Consider the following 20,154-nt stretch of genomic DNA (forward strand, 5'->3'; position numbering starts at 1 on the left):
CTTGAAAACAGGTGATAAAAAATAAATTAATAAGACCAAGAGTGGTGGCGCATGCCTGTAATCCTAGCACTTTGGGAGGTTGAGGCAGGCAGATAACCTGAGGTGGGAATTAGAGACCAGCCTTGACCAACATGGAGAAACCTCCTCTCTACTAAAAATACAAAATTAGCCAGGCATGGTGGTGCATGCCTGTAATCCCAGCTACTGGGGAGGCTGGGGCAGGAGAATCTCTTGAACCTGGGAGGCGGTGGTTTCAGTGAGCTGAGATCGAGCCATTGCACTCCAGCCTGGGCAACAAGAGCGAAATTCCATCTCAAAAAATAAAAAATAAAATAAACTTAGCTATTATCTATTGGGCACCTGCCAGGTACGAGGTACTGTGCTAGGTACTTTACACAAAATCATGATTCCTCACATCAGTTCCTCAGGATTTATATTATAAATTTTGAAGAAACAGATTCAGATACATTGTGACTTTGCCCTGGCAGCTAGTAGTTGGCAGAATGGAATTCCAACCCAAGTCAGCCTGGTTCTAGAACCAGTGTTCTTTCAGCTGTATTATACTCTCCTCATTATGTTTTTATTTCCTATGTGTGTCCTTAATCATGAAGTGGAATACTGTGTAAAGGAGTCTCTTGTCAAATGGTGTTGACTGATCAATACTTAGGATCCTTAAGCTGTTTTCCTTTGTCTTGGTGGATGACTTCAATGCACCACCCTCCTAACCTACCTAGTGAGTGGCCTAAATGTTAATAAAGAGGCTTAAGCTTTTGCTTTTTATTTTTTTCTTTTTAAAAATATATATTTTATTGCATTTTAGGTTCTGGGGTACATGTAAAGAACATGCAGGATTGTTGCATATGTACATACATGGCAGTGTGGTTTGCTGCCTCCATTCCCATCACTTATATCTGGCATTTCTCCTCATGTTATCCCTCCCCAACTCCCTAACCCCCACTGTCCCTCCCCGGACCCCTCCACAGACCCCAGTGTGTGATGCTCCCTCCCTGTGCCATGTGTTATTGTTCAACACTTGCCTATGAGAACATGTGGTGTTTGATTTTCTGATCATGTGTCAGTCTGCTGAGAATGACGGTTTCCAAGTTCATCCATGTCCCTAAAAAGGACACAAACTCATCATTTTTCATGACTGCATTGTATTCCATGGTGTATATGTGCCACATTTTCCCTGTCCAGTCTATCATTGATGGGCATTTTGGTTGGTTCCAAGTCTTTGCTGTTGTAAACAGTGCTACAGTGAATATACGTGTACATGTGTCCTTATAATAGAACGATTTATAATCCTTTGGGTATATACCCAGTAATGGGATTGCTGGGTCAAATGGATTTCTATTTCTAGGTCCTTCAGGAATAGCCACACTGTCTTCCACAATGGTTGAACTAATTTACACTCCCACCAACAGTGTAAAAGTGTTTCTATTTCACCACATCCTCTCCAGCATCTGTAATGATTGCCATTCTAACTGGCATGAGATGGTATCTCAATGTGGTTTTGATTTGCATTTCTCTGATGACCAGTGATGATGAGCATTTTTTCATATGTTTGTTGGCTTCATATATGTCTTCTTTTGAAAAGTGTCTGTTCATGTCCTTTGCCCACTTTCGAATGAGTTTGTTTTTTTCTTGTAAATCTGTTTTAGTTCTTTATAGATTTTGGATATAAGTCCTTTGTCAGATACGTAGATTGCAAAAATTTTTTCCCATTCTGTTGGTTGGTGATTCACTCTAATGATTGTTTCTTTTGCTGTGCAGAAGCTCTGGAATTTAATTAGATCCCATTTGTCTATTTTGGCTTTTGTTGCCAATGCTTTTGGTGTTTTAGTCGTGAATTCCTTGCCCCTACCTATGTCCTGAATGGTTTTGCCTAGGTTTTCTTCTAGGGTTTTTATGGTGTTAGGTCTTATGTTGAAGTCTTCAATCCATCTGGAGTTAATTTTAGTGTAAGGTGTCTGGAAGGGGTCCAGTTTCTGCTTTCTGCACATGGCTAGCCAGTTATCCCAACACCATTTATTAAACAGGGAATTCTTTCTCTGTTGCTTGTTTTTGTGAGGTTTGTCAAAGATCAGATGTTGTAGATGTGTGGCGTTGCCTCCGAGTCCTCTGTTCTGTTCCATTGGTCTATATCTCTGTTTTGGTACCAGTACCATGCTGTTTTGATGACTGTAGCCTTGTAATATAGTTTGAAGTCAGGTAGCATGATGTCTCTAGCTTTGTTCTTTTTGCTTAGAAATGACTTGGCCATGTGGGCTCTCATTTGGTTCCATATGAAGTTTAAGGTGTTTTTTTTTTCCAGTTCTGTGAAGAAGGTCATTGGTAGCTTGAAGGGGAGAGCATTGAATCTATAAATTACTTTGGGCAGTATGGCCATTTTCATGATACTGATTCTTCCTAACCATGAACATGGAATGTTTCTCCATCTATTTGTGTCCTCTGTTATTTCGTTGAGCAGTGATTTGTAGATCTCCTTGAAGAGGTCCTTTACATCCTTTATTAGTTGCATTCCTAGGTTTTTTTTTTTCTCTTTGTAGCAATTGTGAATGGCAGTTCATTCTTGATTTGGCTCTCTTTAAGTCTGTTATTGGTGTATAGGAATGCTTTTGATTTTTGCACATTGATTTTGTATCCTGAGACTTTGCCGAAGTTGCTTATCAGTTTAAGGAGATTTTGGGCTGACACTATAGGGTCTTCTAAATATACAATCATGTCATCTGCCAATGGAGACAATTTGACTTCCTCCTTTCCTAATTGAATACACTTTGTCTCTTTTTCTTGTCTGATTGCTCTGGCTAGAACTCCCAATACTATATTGAATAGGAGTGGTGAGAGAGAGCATCCTTGTCTAGTGCCAGATTTCAAAGGGAATTCTTCCAGTTTTTGCCCATTCAGTATGATATTGGCTATGGTTTTGTCGTAGATAGCTTTTATTTTTTGAGATATATTCTGTTGATACCTTGCTTATTGATAGTTTTTGGCATAAAGGGCTGTTGAATTTTGTCAAAGGCCTTCTCTGCATCTATTGAGATAATCTTGGTTTTTGTCTTTGGCTCTGTTTATGTGGTGAATTATGTTTATATACTTGCATATATTGAACCAGCCTTGCATCCCTGGGATGAAGCCTACTCGATAGTGATGGATAAGCTTTTTGATGTGCTGTTGCAATCGGTTTGCCAGTATTTTATTGAAGATTTTTGCATCTATGTTCATCATGGATATTGGCCTGAAGTTTTCTTTTCTTTTTGAGTCTCTGATCAGTTTTGGTGTCAGGATGATGTTGGTCTCATAAAACGATTTGGGGAGGATTCCCTCTTTTTGGATTGTTTGGAATAGTTTCAGAAGAAGTGGTTGGTACCAGCTCCTCTTTGTATGTCTGGTAGAATTCTGCTGTGAACCCATCTGGACCTGGGCTTTTTTTGGTTGGTAAGCTATTCATTGCTGCCTCAACTTCTGCCCTTGTTGTTGGTCTATTCAGGGTTTTAACTTCTTCCTGGTTTAGGCTTGGGAGGGTGTAAGTGTCTAGGAATTTAACCATTTCTTCCAGGTTTACTGGTTTATGTGCATAGAATTGTTTGTTAGTAATATCTGATGATGGTTTGTATTTCTGTGGAATCTGTTGTGATATCCCCTTTATCATTTTTTATTGCATCTGTTTGATTATTCTCTCTCTTCTTTTTTATTAATCTGACTAGTATTCTGTTTTGTTGATCTTTTCAACAAACCAGCTCCTGGATTTATTGATTTTTTGAAGGGTTTTTTGTGTCTCTATCTTCTTCAGTTCTGCTCTGATCTTAGTTATTTCTTGTCTTCTGCTAGGTTTTGAGTTTTTTTTTTATCTTGCTTCTCTATCTCTTTCAATTTTGAAGATAGGGTGTCGATTTTAGATCTTTCCTTGCTTCTCATATGGGCATTTATTGCTTTACATTTTCCTAGAGACACTGCTTTAAATGTGTCCCAGAGATTCTGGTATGTTGTGTCTTCATTCTTGTTGGTTTCCAAGGACATCTTTATTTCTGCCTTCGTTTCATTGTTTATCCAGTCAACATTCAAGAGCCAGTTGTTCAGTTTCCACGAAGTTGTGTGGTTCTGAGTTAGTTTCTGAATTCTGAGTTCTAACTTGATTGCACTGTTGTCTGAGAGACTGTTTATGATTTCCATTCTTTTGCATCTGCTGAGGAGTGATTTACTTCCAATTATGTGGTCAGTTTTAGAGTAGGTGTGATGTGGTGCTGAGAAGAATGTATATTCTGTGGATTTGAGGTGGAGAGTTCTGTAAATGTCTATTAGGTTTGCTTGTTCCAGGTCTGAGTTCAAGTCCTGGATATCCTTGCTAATTTTCTGTCTCATTGATTTGTCTAATATTGACAGTGGAGTGTTAAAGTCTCCCACTATTATTGTGTGGGAGTCTAAGTCTCTTTGTAGGTCATTAAGAACTTGCTTTATGTATCTGGGTGCTCCTGTATTGGGCATGTATGTATTTAGGATCATTAGCTCTTGTTGCATTGATTCTTTTACCATTATGTAATATTCTTCTTTGTCTCTTTTGATCTTTGTTGGTTTAAAGTCTATTTTATCAGAGACTAGGATTGCAACTCCTGCTTTTTTGTGCTCTCCATTTCCTTGGTAGATCTTCTTCCATCCCTTTATTTTGAGCCTATGTGTATCCTTGCATATGGATGGGTTTCCTGGTTACAGCATACCCAGGGGTTTTGACTTTTTATCCAATTTGCCAGTCTGTGTCTTTTGATTGGGGCATTTAGCCCATTTACATTTAAGGTTAATATTGTTATCTGTGAATGTGATCCTGCCGTTTTGCTTCTATGCTGATAACAATCCACCTCTGAAGGTGAAGAAGATAATAGTCATGAACTCGCTCATCATCTGCTTGACCAGTTTCCACAGCGGATTTCATTGTAGGCAACCTATGCCCCAACTCCTTCTTCTGCTTGTATCTCTCTGTTTTAGCCTGTCTTTGAGATGCCGTAGCAATGAGGCTAGGATAAGCCCTGGAGGAATCAGCAGTGTGATTTTCAGCTGAGTTGTCCTTGGTTGTGGGCAGCTCAGACTCTGCCACATGATGGCAATGGCACTGAGTTAAGTAGTTTATAAAGTGTTCTTGAGCCCACTGCAAATGATCTAGATGCTTCCTGGGGTTGACTTGTTTCATGGTGAAGGCTCCTTGAAACGCTGGGACCAACACATATTTCAGATCAGTGGAAGCAGTCTCTTCCATATGTTCATTTCGGCTGAACAAGTCGAGCTGCTTTAACATTTTGGCAGCCTTCTCAAGGAGGTCCAGGCCCTTGAACACCTTCTGGACTATCCAGGAACCAGTGGATTCAGTCCGTCCTTCTACTTTGTCTAGAAGCCGTTTGCTGGTTTCAAACAGCTCCGGGAGCCACGGCAGCAATAACTTGTCTTCAGCGGCCATCTTGAGGAGAGAGCAGCAGCTTTTTTTATTTTTAAAGTAACTTTTAAAAATTGACAAATGAAAATCATGTATGTGCAACCCGCAGAGACCCTTCCCAAAGCAAATGAGAGCGAGGAGTTGTTAAGCCGAGTCCAGGTTTATTGGGGTTTGCGGGCAACTCGAGCGGGAGAGGGAAGAGCTGCACCCAGCAGCTGCCGGAAAGGGTTTTTATAGGGAGGGGGCCCGCGTAGGTGGGGTGTCGTGGAGTGATTGGTGGAGGTTGGACATGGGCGGAGTGGGAATATCGTGGTGTGCAAGGGTTGGCTTAGCTTTGGCGGGCTAAAGTGAGGAGATGATTGGTGGAGGCTAAACAAAGAAGAGGGAAGAGCCCTGTGGCTAGGTTTTGGCGGGCTGCTGTCGGGGCGTGTACGGGTTTTGGCGGGCTGACACGGGAAAGCGATTGGCTAGTCCTGTTGCTGGGCAGACCAACCTCCAGAGGCAGCCTGCTGGATGTGGGCCCCGGATATGGGGAATGGGCTATTTCTACCTAACAATGTATGTATAGTCTGAAACATGATTTGGAATGTGTACATTTGGAACATAAGGTTTTGGAATATGATTTATGAGAATGCATAAATCAATCTAGTTGACATGTATATTACCTCAGTACTTATTTTTTATGGCAAGAACATTTAAAGTTTTCCCTCTTAGCAACTTCCAAGAGATTTAATGTTATTGGCAGCCTGTTGAACAGTATAGATCATCTGAAGCCTATGAAAGAGCATCTTTTCCACCTTGAAAATCAGTCACAAAAAATATTTCAGATGCCTTCAGGAAGAGATACAAGAAGAGTCTCCTTTTCTAAATACCAGTATTATCAAATCTTGGACTTCTGAGACTGGCCATGTAAGGAAAGGGCTTTTTATAGACAAAGAGGGTTGAAGTAAAATAATGGGATAGAATAAGCATATTGAGCTGGATAAGTCTTATATAATCCTAGGTCATCTCTTAATGGCCATGTCCTTGACATTGTTTGCATTAAGAATGAGAGCACGGGAAAATATTCCATGTGTTGGCATGCTAGTCTCTAAATTAGAATAGATGTGATCGAAACTCTGGAGTGCTCTTAAAGGGTGGATCCTGCATTCACTCATCCACTTCTGCCTTGGTTCAGGCTCAGCAAGTGGTGGTGACTTTGGAAAGATAAGTAGAGGAAAAGAAAGAACAAAATAGGAAGGAAACCACACTAGGGAGGTGGGCAGCAGGGATACTGGGGCAAATTCAAAGTGCAAAGTATACATGTATATGCATATTTATAATAGCTATGTAAACTGTAAAATACTATTTCAGGAAAAAGTATAGTATACTAGAAAGAGCATTTCTAACTAGGTGATATGGATTCAGTTTTCTCAGCTCTACCGTTACCCTAACTGTATAGAATCTGAGATAATCACTGTTCTATTAATACGTATTTCTCTGGCTTTCCTTCCTGATTAAATAAGATGATGTTAAGTTTGAAAACATTTTGTGCGTGCTTATATACTGTATGCATGTTGTTATTGTTTTTTTTTTTTTGAGACGGAGTTTTGCTCTTGTTACCCAGGCTGGAGTGCAATGGCGCGATCTCGGCTCACCGCAACCTCCGCCTCCTGGGTTCAGGCAATTCTCCTGCCTCAGCCTCCTGAGTAGCTGGGATTACAGGCACGCACCACCATGCCCAGCTAATTTTTTGTATTTTTAGTAGAGACGGGGTTTCACCATGTTGACCAGGATGGTCTCGATCTCTTGACCTCGTGATCCACCCGCCTTGGCCTCCCAAAGTGCTGGGATTACAGGCGTGAGCCACCGTGCCCGGCCTGTTATTGTTTTTATACTGTTAATTATTTAACTCTTCATCTGAAGTATTGACTACCAGAAACTTTATCGAGAGGAAAAAATTTGTACCCAAGAACACACACATTATGATTAAGAGAAGTTAGAGTTAAATTAAATAGCCAATTTAAATAGGGCCAATTTGGCTCTCATCCTAGGCTTTATAAAAGAGACAGTGGCAGCCTTGTGGGTGAGGGGAATGTGGACCTAATTACTTATTTAATTTAATCATTCATCCCTTTAACGCCTTTAAAACCTGACTTTTGTAGGTCGATTATATAATGTGTGAGAGCACAGTGTTTTTGAGTGAAAAACCCTGTTGAATGGCTTTACAAAAAGAAGATTTTGATATGTTCATAATAATAAACTTGGTTTGCATTTCTTTGAGGCTTATGGTCTTCAACTTCTGACCAAGTTAGTGAAGGGTTGCTATAACTACCAGATGGCAGTCTTTTCCGATCCAGTGTTAGATGCCAACAGACTAATAACAGAATGGATGTAAGCAGAATTCAAGCACAGCATTTGAAGTATTGTTTAAACTGGTCATCTAGCAAATTTAATGTAGAGAGGATAAACTGAATATGTTCGTGTTGCCATACAATTGTTTGGTTCTCAGGGCAGTCCCAGAATGCATCTTTAATTTGTGTTGCATGTAAAATGCTGGGTACAGGGATATTTTGCCAAGTGCTGGTTTGAAATTTACTTGGGATCCATCCAGCTGGCAGATCAGTTGTACTAATCAGATGGGCCTGTTTCTGGGGAATGGGATTTCATAGAGGGAGTAGTGTTCTTGAAGTATAGTTACTTAAAAACCAGTTAATTTTTAATTTAAAAATTCTCGTAAGTGCTATATTAAAATGTATGTAGTACAAATATTATGTATGTAGTGGAAATACTTCATGCATTCTTGCAAATAGGGACAATAAATTCATTGTACTCTACTCAGCTGCTTTTAATTTCTATTTTGAGTCTCTGGGACCATAATTTGCTAGTTGCCTCCAGTGTTTATTAGGATTAACTCATCTGCATTTCCCACTAATGTGGATCATTAGTTCTAAGAGATTTCTCAGGATAAATAGTGCCAAATATGTTTGGGAAACTATTTTCTGTGCCATCTCTTAAAGGTTCGTATTGTACCTTAGCATAGCAAAGACTGAGAAGTACTGCAATTAAGTGCAGGGTTTGCCTTGTTTTGTTAAAACTCAGTGTGTCTCAAATATGTCACTAGACCACGGAAGTCTGTCTGTCTAATGAAATCAGTCTCTCTAGTTCCATCCAATGGAGCTCCTGTTTCTCAGAACACTCTTAGGGAAAATACTGCCCTTAAATGGTGAGTTAACAGATCTTAACAGAGTTTATTTTTTTGATTACATTTTTGAAATATCACAATTAAAATTGGTAGTTACAGATATATCAGCCTAGGGGATATAATGCTTTTGTTTTAAAAATCAGTATTCATAAGGCCATTTTACATGGAAATGTTCACTTTTATGGGGTGTGTCTTTAAATTGATATTGACATAAATCTTGTGGGGGCATTTTGATATTTTATAAATATTTTTTGTTTCAAAAAATTATACCTAATTTTTGATAACCCAGATAGTTTCTTTAGCAAGCTATTTTATAATTTAAATTATATTTTTTCATTAATAAAATATAATTATTTTAAATTATAAGATAAATGGTTTAGCAGCAATTAAACTAGTCTGTAATTCTCATTTGAAGACCAAAGATTTCAGTAATCCGGGATACTGCCATGTAATCAGTTATATTAAATGAGGTTTTGAGACTCTCAACCTAGACGATACTCTAAAGATAAGCAAATTACTTACGTGTACCAGTCTACTATTTATATTTTCTAATCTGAATATAAAGGATTTTAAGCATTTTTTGCTTTCCATGAATTCCTTAAAAATGACTTCTGAGAATGTTTTTAAAAAAATGTTATATCTAAATGTGATTCCTGAATCATCCCCGGGTTGTAAAACTGGAAAGTTGTGTCATTTTGTGAGTAGTAGGAAATACTAAGTATAGACAAGCTTCTAAATGTAAGCCAATGCATAAATTAAATAAATTAAACCAAAAAAGATTAACCAGCCATGTTTTGGGTTTTGGAACATGTAATGTATAAATGTTAACTTACCAGAAAAAATAGTTCTTTACCATTAACCCTCAAACCAAATCATGAGACACGCTTTATTTTTAGTTGCATTTGGAAGACCATGTTTGTTAGCTTTGCCTTACCATTTGTTGAATGTTTAATGCTAAGAAGTATTTATAACCAGCCCATCAAACACAAAGCGGAATTCTGAAGGAGGGATTCTTTTGTATTGAAATATAAAATAAACTTTTTGTCCTTAGGGTTTCCTTAGATGGTACAAGATCTGTAAGGTAATTAGCTCATCCTTCTCTCATCATCTCCACACCCGCTTGCTGCTGTACCTTCATTGATATTCCTTTTCCACCTCTGCTCTATCCTCAACCCCACCCATCAGCATCCCATGTTTTAAAGAAACTAGAGGTAAAGGGAGTAAACTCACTAGAATAGCCTTTATTGTGAAGGATATTTCTTGGGGAGGAAGCCTAATGATTAGAGTGATAAGTGACTCCACCAGGAAGCAACTGCCCAGCAACAGAAGTGCCATGAAAAGCCGTAAATCCAAGCTCGACTTGCTGAATAAATAGAAATGGCTCTTGCAGAGCTTTGTAAGCTGCCTATAGTTTGACTCTTTTTCCTTCCTACTACCGGTAATGGTGTGAATTCCTTTAGACTGTGGTACTCAGACTTTAGCTTGCATTGGAAGCACCTGGAGGGCTTGTTAAACCAAGACTGCTAGGCCACACCCCACGCTTTGATTGTTAAGTCTGAACCAAGGCCCAATAATTTGCATTCTAACAAGTTTCCAGGTGATACTGTTGGTTTGAGACCAAGTTTGAGACTCACTGGTTTTGTCTGACTAAGAAATCTCTGAATTTTCTCTCTTATGCCACCACCGTCCCCATAAAAGCCTATAATCAGCTGGACATGGTAGCTCACGCCTGTAATCCCACCACTTTGGGAGGCTAAGGCGGGCAGATCACCTGAGGTCAGGAGTTCCAGATTAGTCTGGTCAACCTGGTGAAACCCTCTCTCTACTAAAAATACAAAAAAGGAGCCGGGTGTGGTGGTAGGCGCCTGTAATCCTAGCTACTCTGGAGGCAGAGGGAGGAGAATCTCTTGAACCTGGGAGGCAGAGGTTATAATGAACCGAGGTTGCGCCACTGCACTACAGCCCGGGCGACAGAACAAGACTCCATCTCAAAAAGAAAAAAAAGCAACCTGTCATCTGTTGTGGACTGTCCCAGAAGCTCTTTCTTACTAGCTTTTCCTACATTGGTTTCATCTACAGTGAGGCAGCATTGTACCATGGAGTCCAGTTTCATTATTATAATTGAGAATATATTTTCCAGTTTTGGAATTGTTCATACCTTCTCCAAGTTATATTTCTCATGTGATAATCCCCTTACATAGTTTAGAAAGTATGTTTTCCTTTCAAAATGGTCACATTTCAGTGTTTAAGTAGATGCTTTCACTCTCTGAGGTACTGTCATATATGTGATCTTCTAAGTATATGTTGTCTGTTTAAGGCACGGGGATAGTATTTCATAGAGGAGTGTGCGGGTCATTCCACAGCAGTAGAAAGTAGTGTTATGACTAGCCTTCTGGAGTTAGATGTTAGGTGAGGAGAAAGATCTTTTGCATATTCCTCTTGAAACAGCCATTGCTTTAGCCACAAAAGATACAGCTGCTTTTTACTTGGGCCATGGTTAACTAGACTAGTGCATTTTGCTTCCTATAAGTGGTCAAATTCTAATTTCTGAGGGTAAGAGGTGGGTTTTCTAGGATATGGAGCATTCTGGGAGCACCACTTACATAATAAGAAAATACTAGTTGAAAAGAATTACTTGCTTTATATGGTAGGAAATAGAATATTTCCTGGATTTGCCTAAATTAAAACCTTACAGCCAGTTAAACACACATCAGTTGACCCGCTGTTTCAGTCTTACGACAGGTTCCTGCTGTTCTTTAACATTGGCATGAAATTTTGTGGCACAGTCAGGTGGTTCAGCTTCTTAAGTTGTATAGGCCAGGCAGGTGACTCACGCCTGTAATCCCAGCACTTTGGGAAGCCAAAGCAGGCAGATCACTTGAGGTTAGGAATTTGAGACCAGCCTGGCCAACATGGTGAAACCTTGTCTCTACTAAAAATAGAAAAAATAGCCAGGTGTGGTGGTGGTTGCCTGTAGTCCCAACTACTCAGTAAGCTGAGTCAGGAGAATTGCTAGAACCTGGGAAACAGAGGTTGCAGTGAGCTGAGTTTGTGCCACTGCACTCCAGCCTGGGCAACAGAGTGAGACTCTGAAGGGGAAAAAACTGTATATAATAATTATTTTAAAAATCATATTTTGGTGATTTAAAATTTGTATAAATTTAAAGAAAACACTGCCGTATCATAACATATGCTGCATTCGGCACTAGTTTTATGTATGTTTGTTTCTGACTGTAAAAACAGAATAAACTCATAAGATATTTGGAAAATACAGCAAGTTGGTAGATAAAAATTAGCAATAAACCACCACCCAGAGATAGCCTCTTATATTAAGGTAGGTCATCTATGCTGATAAATAGCTCCAGAATTCAGCAACTTATCTTCCACTTATGTGCCGTTCAGTGTAGACTAAGTGAGGGTAGAAGAGGGTTTGTCTTGAGACCCAAGCTTATTCATCTGGTGGCCCCCATGCCCCAGAGCCTTTGAATTCTGACTTGCATCTTGGATCTTTTGCAGCCAGCCAATAAGGAAGGAGAGAGACCCTGGAAGAATCCATAGTAGGTTTTAAGAACTAGAGCTCAAATCTGGGGCAGCAGTGTAAAAACAATTTTATATGCTGTTTTTTGTTTTTGTTTTTTTTTTTTTAAGAAAAAAACAGAGTCTTGCTCTTTCTCCAGGAACCAGGCTGGAGTGCAGTGGTGCAATCTTGGCTCACTGCAACCTCTGCCTCCCGGCTTCAAGCAGTTCTCCTGCCTCAGCCTCCCTAGTAGCTGGGACTACAGGTATGTGCCACCATGCTCAGCTAATTTTTGCATTTTAGTACAGATGGGATTTCACTCTGTTGGCCAGGATGGTCTCCATCTCTTGACCGTGTAATCTGCTCGGCCTCCCAAAGTGCTGGGATTACAGGCGTGAGCCATCGTACCTGGCCTTGTATGCTGTCTTATTAAAACATTTGTTTAACATTTGTCTAAGTATTATTAGAATATGCAGGACTTACAATCTGTCTTATTATTAACTGTTCTTTTTAAACAGATATGAAAGATAGCCTATCTACTATAAAAGCACTCTTTTAGCTCCTCTTTAAAAGCATGTTGTCTTAACACACTGTTTCTGAAGGGTCATACTTACACATACATACGTTAAAATGTTTGTATTCATTGACTAGATAATTCTACTTCAAAGAACTTGTACTGTATACTACCGAGTGCAAATGTGAAAAGTTATCTGCATAAGGATGAAATTTATATTTGTAAACTAGTAAAGACTGGAAAAAACTGGACATGTTTGAAAGAGACTGGTCAAATAAATGTTAGGAGCTACAAATGCTGTGCAACATTAGAATATAATGCAGCCATTAACAATGATGTGTACTTGCTTAGAAAGATGTTAAATAAGTGATAGGCTGTAACATGTGTAATATGAAAAATTACATGAATATACATGTATATGTGAATAAATACCTTTATGTGTGTTCGGAGGATATTACCACAGTGTTTCCTAGTGGTTATCTCTGCGTTGGCAGATTTGTGGTGATTTTTAACTTTTCAAAAACTCTTCAGAAATGTTTCTGTAGTTTTTAATTATAACAATGAGTATAAATCATATTTAAGCCCACTCTAGCCAGCCCTTGTCCCTCACCTTGCACATTGCTTCTGGTTTTGAACCTTCCTAGCTCTTCTTCTTCCAGAGTAATCACACTGTTGCTTGCCCCACTCACTTAATCCCCTACCACCACCTCCAGTCCTTGAAGACCTTCTGACTTAAAAGTTCTCCTACCCCAATTTAAGCACTCAGGCACTGATTAGAGAAGAGATTGAATTAGTGACGTGGAGAGAAAAAAAAAAATGTTCAGGGCCATAATTTAGGTGGAGGGACTAATGAGGAAGGATGAGTGTGGCCCTGGCCTTGAGGCATGATGCCGTGGCAGAGAGTCCCAGCCACCTGGATATAATCTAGGAGGATTGTCTTTCGAAATTAATGCTAATTATGGATATCAAAGTGAAGCTATTACAAACTGTTGGCTGAAGTTATTTCCAGTAGGAAAGCATACAGTGAGCATCCTGTTTAAAGAAAAAAGCAAAACCATAAAATACTGTATTAGTTATCCATTGCTACATAACAAATTACCCCAAAACTAAGCAGCTTCAGACAACAAACATTTATTATCTCACAGTGTCTGTGGATCAGGAATCCAAGAGCAGCTTTGCTGGATTGTTCTGGCTCAGGATCTTTCATGACATTGCAGTCAAGCTGCTGGCTGGGGCTTCAGTCATTTCAAGGCTTGACTGGGGCTGGAAAAGCTGCCTCTCAGTTCCCTCTTGTTGGCATGCTGTAGTTCCTTATGAGCTTATGGTGGAGAGCCTCAGTTCTTTGCTAAGCGAGCCTCATCGCAGGGTAGTCTGAGTGTTCTTAAAAGGTGGCAGCAGGCTTCCCTTGGAACAAGTAGGAGGAGGTGGGGAGGACCTAGTATGGAAGCCAGATTTTAAAATCATCTATTCTTGTAAACATACCACCACTTCTGGCTCTATTGCTATTGCTTTCTCAGACCCACTGTAATACAGTGTGAGAAGGGACTACCCACAATTGTGAATACCAGGATGGGATGGTTAGCGACTTTTTCTTAGAGGTTGCCTGCTGCAAATACTCATGCTGTTGCTGGGGAAATCTTTAGAAAAGTGTTTCTTTGTTTGTTTGTTTTTTCAGATTCCCAAACTTTATCTCGTAAAGATATATTAGACATTGCTAGTTTGAATGAGCTTTGGGTGAGAATATGTTTAGTGGAACATGTGAAACGGCTTTCTTATCAGTCTAGTGGAGATTATGTAAAACCTTTGCCAAGACTAGAAGGTGATTAATAGGCCAGCTTACCTGAAACATGATTGAACGGATTGACATTGGCAGGAACACACAGCACAAATTTAGTTTAGCCAATTAATATAGTTATATGTGTGCAGTAATTTTTGATGAGTATCATTCATAATTAGTACTTAATTACATATCTAAGTCCTCATTATTCCATTGCAGTATAAAGCAGATAGTTTTATAGCAAAGATTATACCGTGGAGACATTTACATACTATGTTCTAGAACTTGGACTTTTTTCTATGGGAAATAGGGAGCCAATGAAGGATTTTTAAGAAGTGGAGTGATGTGGTCAGATTTGTGTTTTAAAAATCTTCCTTTGGCAACAGTATTGAGAGTGGATTGAGAGAAGCAAGGTTCAAGGTAAAGAGATTACTAAAATATTCCAGGAGAGACAGAATGAATGCCTGAAATAAATCAATGGACTCAGGGATAGAGAAGAAGAGACATTTCCTGAAAGGAAAAATGGTGAAATAGAAGGAATGATGGTGGTGAAGGTCAGGTTAAAGAAATGCCTAGGTTTCTGGCATAGAGAAGGGAAACTGGAACAAAGAGCACTCTCTCTCTCTCTTTCCCCATCCCTCTCTGTCCCGCTCTGTCTCTCTGTCCCTCTCTCTCTCTCACTCATTCATGCTGTATCTTTTGCTCATGCTGTCTCCTTTGTTATCTCTCTTTGGAAGAATATGTGGTGATAAGAGTTTGATTTTTGAACATGTGAAGGTTGAGATAGTTGGACAGCAGACCATAGCAGATGTTAAGTAGGGAGTTGGGTGTATAGATCTGGAGCACAAGCTAGAAGTTTGACAGGACTGTAAATAGCAGATCTGCAAATTAATAGCAGGAGAATTGAGAGTTGTGGGAGGCAGATTAGGTTGTCCAAGGTGAATGTGCAGAGTGAGATAAGTACACCAGGGATGGAACTTTGTTGAATTCTAAGGTATAAAATCATCCTTTTCACAGCAACAATCCAGACTAAGAAAATGCCCGTGTAGGGATCCATTTCAAGCCCTACATGAGGTTAGACCCCTTTGTGACTTCAAACAAATCATTTAATGTCTCTGAGCCTGTTTCCTCATCTGTAAAATGAAAGGGTTGCTTCAAATCAGCAGCTCTCAAACTTTTTTCCGCTAGATTATGTGTGACATAGGATGTTCACATTCAGTACATTTCCACAGATGTGCTTCGAATTATGGGCAATTTCCATTGCTCTGGTTCTCTGTCATACAAGAAATGCAAGAAAGTGAGAACTATGTTGTTGTAACAATAACCTTGGGTCTGCTCTATTTTAATATATTTTAAAAGCAACTAGTTCACAAATTTTCATACTTAATCAGCAACAAGTTACTCACAACAGATACCTCACAGCTGATAGGCATGTAGCAACAAAACCAGTACTTAAAACTACCAGGCTAGATTACTTTTAAAATTCTTTTGGAATCACAGACCCTCTATAAGAACTAATGAAGGCCATGGATTCTCCTCCCAAAAAATGGGTGGATAATTTTTTATCTTTGAGAGCATTCAAATAAAATATTTTAAAGTTTGTCTGTAGCGTCTCTTGGGAGTGATAATCCTGTATGAAGAAATTCCTTTTCCAGATAAAAATCCTCTTCTGGAAGATTTTATGACTTTATTTTTTGTAAAAAGAAAAGCATATTTCTTTGGAAATAAACTTTGTGATTAGATCTTTGTAGGTAAGTGTTTCTATAGTTTTAATTTTTAAATAGTGTTGTTTAAGCTTGCCATAATTAGAAGACAGCCACCTATTCTGTGAATAAACTAGTGCCACATTAAGAGAAATAAGGTGATTTGGAGCGTAATTATATTAAAGTAACTACTAGTTATTTTAAACATTCTCTACCACTTGGGTGAGGGCAGTGGTAGTAAGGCAGCCAGGAGATGACAAAGAGCCCAGGCATTCAGGGGGCTTTCCTAGCACAAGTAAAGCCTTTCTTGTTCATGTGTGTGAGTCTTGCTCAAGTGACTTAGAGGTGTTTGTAAGTATATTTTAGGTGAGCTGAGAAATAATCCTGTACATATTTTACCAAAAAAATTCCTCATGATTTTAAAAAGAAAATTTATTTCAATTAAAATAATGCTATCTTTAATCAAGAAATAGTCTAATAAAGTCTAGTAACATGGAATGTGGAATTTGATATTAGCTAGAAAAAATTAGAATTAGCACACTAATAAAATATTAATAGTCTTATTAATAACTTAGTTTTGTCTGGTACTCTTTTTTTTCCATCAGTTTTTTTATTCTTGGGCTTGGGAACCAAATCTAATTCTGGTATTTACAAATAAGTACTGTTTCAATTTCTATCATCCAGTTATTTCATGAGAAAGTTTTCAGTAATGGTAAAGCAGTTTGATTTTGTTCTTTGTCTAAAGTCTACACATACCAAGATAATTTAAATTAATTTTTATTCAAAATAGGAAAACTTTGAGGGGAAAACAGAAAAATGCATATTTTTCTACTTCAGCGTTTCAGTGGGTCATGTTTAATTTTATTTTTCATGAATGATCATGTATTACAGCTTTTCAGCAAATGGTATGCACTGGGCTAGTAATGATTAATCTTGGTTCAGTGACCAAGAATGTTGGCTTTAAAAACTTACTTGAAGGCTGTAGAATAGCCTATGGAGGACATAGTAATTTTGTTTGTGTTTTAATTTGGTGCTGGAGATCTTGGTGTGTGTGGTTATGGGACCAGCCCAGTTTTTAGTTGAACTGCTTGGCCTTTACCGGTGGACTTCTCTTCTGACTATTTCTTTTAACCTGCATCTGAGTTAATGTTCTTTAGAGGAATCTATAGCATATAAAGAAATTGATCTCCTCCCAGGTTTTAACAAACTATGATTTTTAAGTATGGCTGATCTTTTTTTTTTTTTTTTTTTTTTTTTGAATGACTTTCTACCTATACTATGAAAGTTGCATTTGGATGTTTCTAGATAGTTCACTCAACTATTTGCTGTTACTCCATTTTTAGGGTTAATTTAGCAGCCTGTTGCTTTATTCTTACTTTTTTAACCAAGAATGAATAACTTGGTAAGAATGATACAGTAAAATGAACATACATTTCTTAGGGAGAGGGATCACTATTGGAGCCACATTTTTCTACTGCATAAGTTCTCCTAAGAGTAGATTGGGAAATTGTAGAAGCTATGTTAGTTTCTTGAAACTAAGATGTTACTTTCAGATTATTGCATCAGGACTCTAAATTCTTCATTCAATAAATATTTTAATTCTTGTTGATACTAAACACTATGGGGAATACAACAATAAATCAGAAATAGATCCTTTTTCTCAAGGAATATCTAATCAATGGAGAAGATACACTGTGTGCTTAAATAACCACAGTAAAAAGTACAAATTAAGAGCGGTGGTAGCTCAAAGGAAAGATCAGTTTTGACTTAAGAGGTGTGAGAATTAGGGGAGATATTCTTATGAGTCTTATAAAATTTGTTAAACAGGCCAGGTGCAGTGGCTAACGCCTGTAATCCCAGCACTTTGGGAGGCTCAGGCAGGCGGATCATGAGGTAAGGAGTTCAAGACCAGCCTGAGCAATATGGTGAAACCGTGTCTCTACTAAAAATGCAAAAATTAGCTGGGTGTAGTGGCACGCGCCTGTAGTCCCAGCTACTCAGGAGGCTGATGCAGGAGAATCACTTGAACTCGGGAAGTGGAGGTTGCAGTGAGCTGAGATAGCGCTACTGTATGCCAGCCTGGGTGACAGAGCAAGACTCTGTCTCAAAAAAAAATTTTGTTGAACACTTAGAAACAGGAAGCTTTATAGATTGATTATATTAGGACAGCTTATATGAGAAATTATCACTTTTTATTATTGTATCTTCTGGCCTGTTAGACTATTGGCTCCTTTATAGTGAGAATTATTTATTTTTATCTTCCTGTTTCTAGAACTTTATACTTGATTGAAGCTTATTATATGCTTTTTGAGAGATGAATCAACTAGGAACCTAGAATTTTCCATAAAAAATCAGGCAGTGCTTCATATATTTGTTTAATGTAACATAGGTGCTGCAGTCTTTACATGAGCTTCAAAATGTTAAAAATATTCATAAAACATCCATAGCTGATAAGTAACACCAGTGAAATTTTCATTTCAGATACAGTTAGTGATTTAATGGGGAGGAGAACAAATACACTCCTTCAAAATAAAATTGTAGACTAAAGTAATAAGTGTCAAAAGAGGAGATAGCAGAGAGTCTTCAGATTTCTCTCATGAGATTCAATAATAAAGATCCTTTCAATTCAAAATGAAACTGTGATTTATACTTTGGAACTAGGTTACTTTATGGTCTTATCAAATGCTGTTTCTAAAAGTGCTACACTCTATGTATAACTATGCATAGTCAGTCCTCAAAATAGATTGCCATGTGCATTTGGCAAAGATTGAATTTTGACTACAGTCTTACCAGTGGGATCTTACTGTAAAGCAGTACCAGACCTTATTTCAAGGTGTGGGGCACTAGTTGGTTACTTAGTTGAAAATACTTTGCTCAAACACTAGGTAGTTTGAAATAAAGTACCTGGCTGGATGTGGTGGCCCATGCCTGTAATCCCAGCACTTTGGGAGGCTGATACAAGTGGATCACGAGGCCAGGAGTTCAAGACCAGCCTGATCAACATAGTGAAAGCTTGTCTTTACTAAAAATACAAAAATTAGCTAGGCATGGTGGCAGGCGCCTGTAGTCCCGGCTAGTTTGAGGGCTGAGGCAGGAGAATTGCTTGAACCTGGGAGTCAGAGGTTGCAGTCAGCCGGTTATCATGCCCCTGTACTCCAGCCTGGGCGACACAGTGAGACTCTGTCTCCAAAATTAATAAATAAATGCTAGTTTACTTTTATCATTTACTACCATGAAATATACACACATCTTATATAAAAAGTTAAAATTTATCAGAACTTAAACACACAGAGACCATACATGGCACTGTCACAGTTGAGAGAAATATAAATAAATTTTAAAAGGCTGTATTAAATCATAGCTGCATAAAATTAACTGTAGTACATACTGTAGTCCTGTATTAATCATGTAGCCACCTCTTGTTGCTGTTGCCGTGAGCTTAAGTGTTAGGAATATTTACTTAAAAAGCTGTGTGATGCTAATCATCTGTGTGAACAGTTCACCTTTCCTGTAAATTGCATATTTCAGTAAAAAGTGACCTCTCACTATTCTCGTGTATCTTTCTGTCTAGTACAGTACTGTAAATCTTGAATAACACCATGAGACAAAAAGTGCTGCTAGTGATGCTTTCAAGAAGCAGAGAAAAGTCATGACATCCTAAGAAAAAGTTGAATTGCTTGATATGTACCATCAATTGAGGTCTGCGGCTGCTGTTGCCACCATTTCAAACAAATTATTCATCTTGTAAACAGAAGACATAAATTTATGGTATTAATAAATATAGTACATTACTGTTAATGCATTTTAAGATTTTCTTTAGCTTGCTTTATTGTGGGAGTACAGTACATAATACATGTAACATACAAAATATTTGTTAATCTACTGTTTATGCTATCAGTAAGGCTTCCGGTCAACGGTAGGCTATTAATAGTTGGGGAGAGTTGAAAGTTATACATAGATTTTTTTTTTGACTGTGTGGGAGGCTGGTGTCCCTAACCTCCCATGTTGTTCAAGGGTCATCTGTATATGATGCTAGT

The 20,154-nt window shown here is 38.4% G+C and overlaps 1 protein-coding gene and 1 pseudogene across 9 annotated transcripts in view; one reads left to right on the forward strand and one right to left on the reverse strand.

Moving 5' to 3' along the window:
- Window positions 1–20,154, forward strand: part of ADD3 (adducin 3) — a 127,264-nt gene that overhangs the window by 24,734 nt on the left and 82,376 nt on the right. For 2 of the 9 annotated variants that reach the window (XM_074382857.1, XM_074382860.1), the window contains exon 2: window positions 12,284–12,388. The exons of the other annotated variants lie outside the window; for them this stretch is intronic. The gene's annotated coding sequence lies outside the window, so the exon portion shown is untranslated. The remainder of the gene's footprint in view (window positions 1–12,283; window positions 12,389–20,154) is intronic. 9 annotated transcript variants of the gene reach the window in all.
- On the reverse strand, window positions 4,802–5,446 carry LOC101040833 (immunoglobulin-binding protein 1 pseudogene; annotated as a pseudogene).

This window comes from Saimiri boliviensis, chromosome 12 (genome assembly GCF_048565385.1).
Source record: "Saimiri boliviensis isolate mSaiBol1 chromosome 12, mSaiBol1.pri, whole genome shotgun sequence".
Lineage (NCBI taxonomy): Eukaryota > Metazoa > Chordata > Mammalia > Primates > Cebidae > Saimiri > Saimiri boliviensis.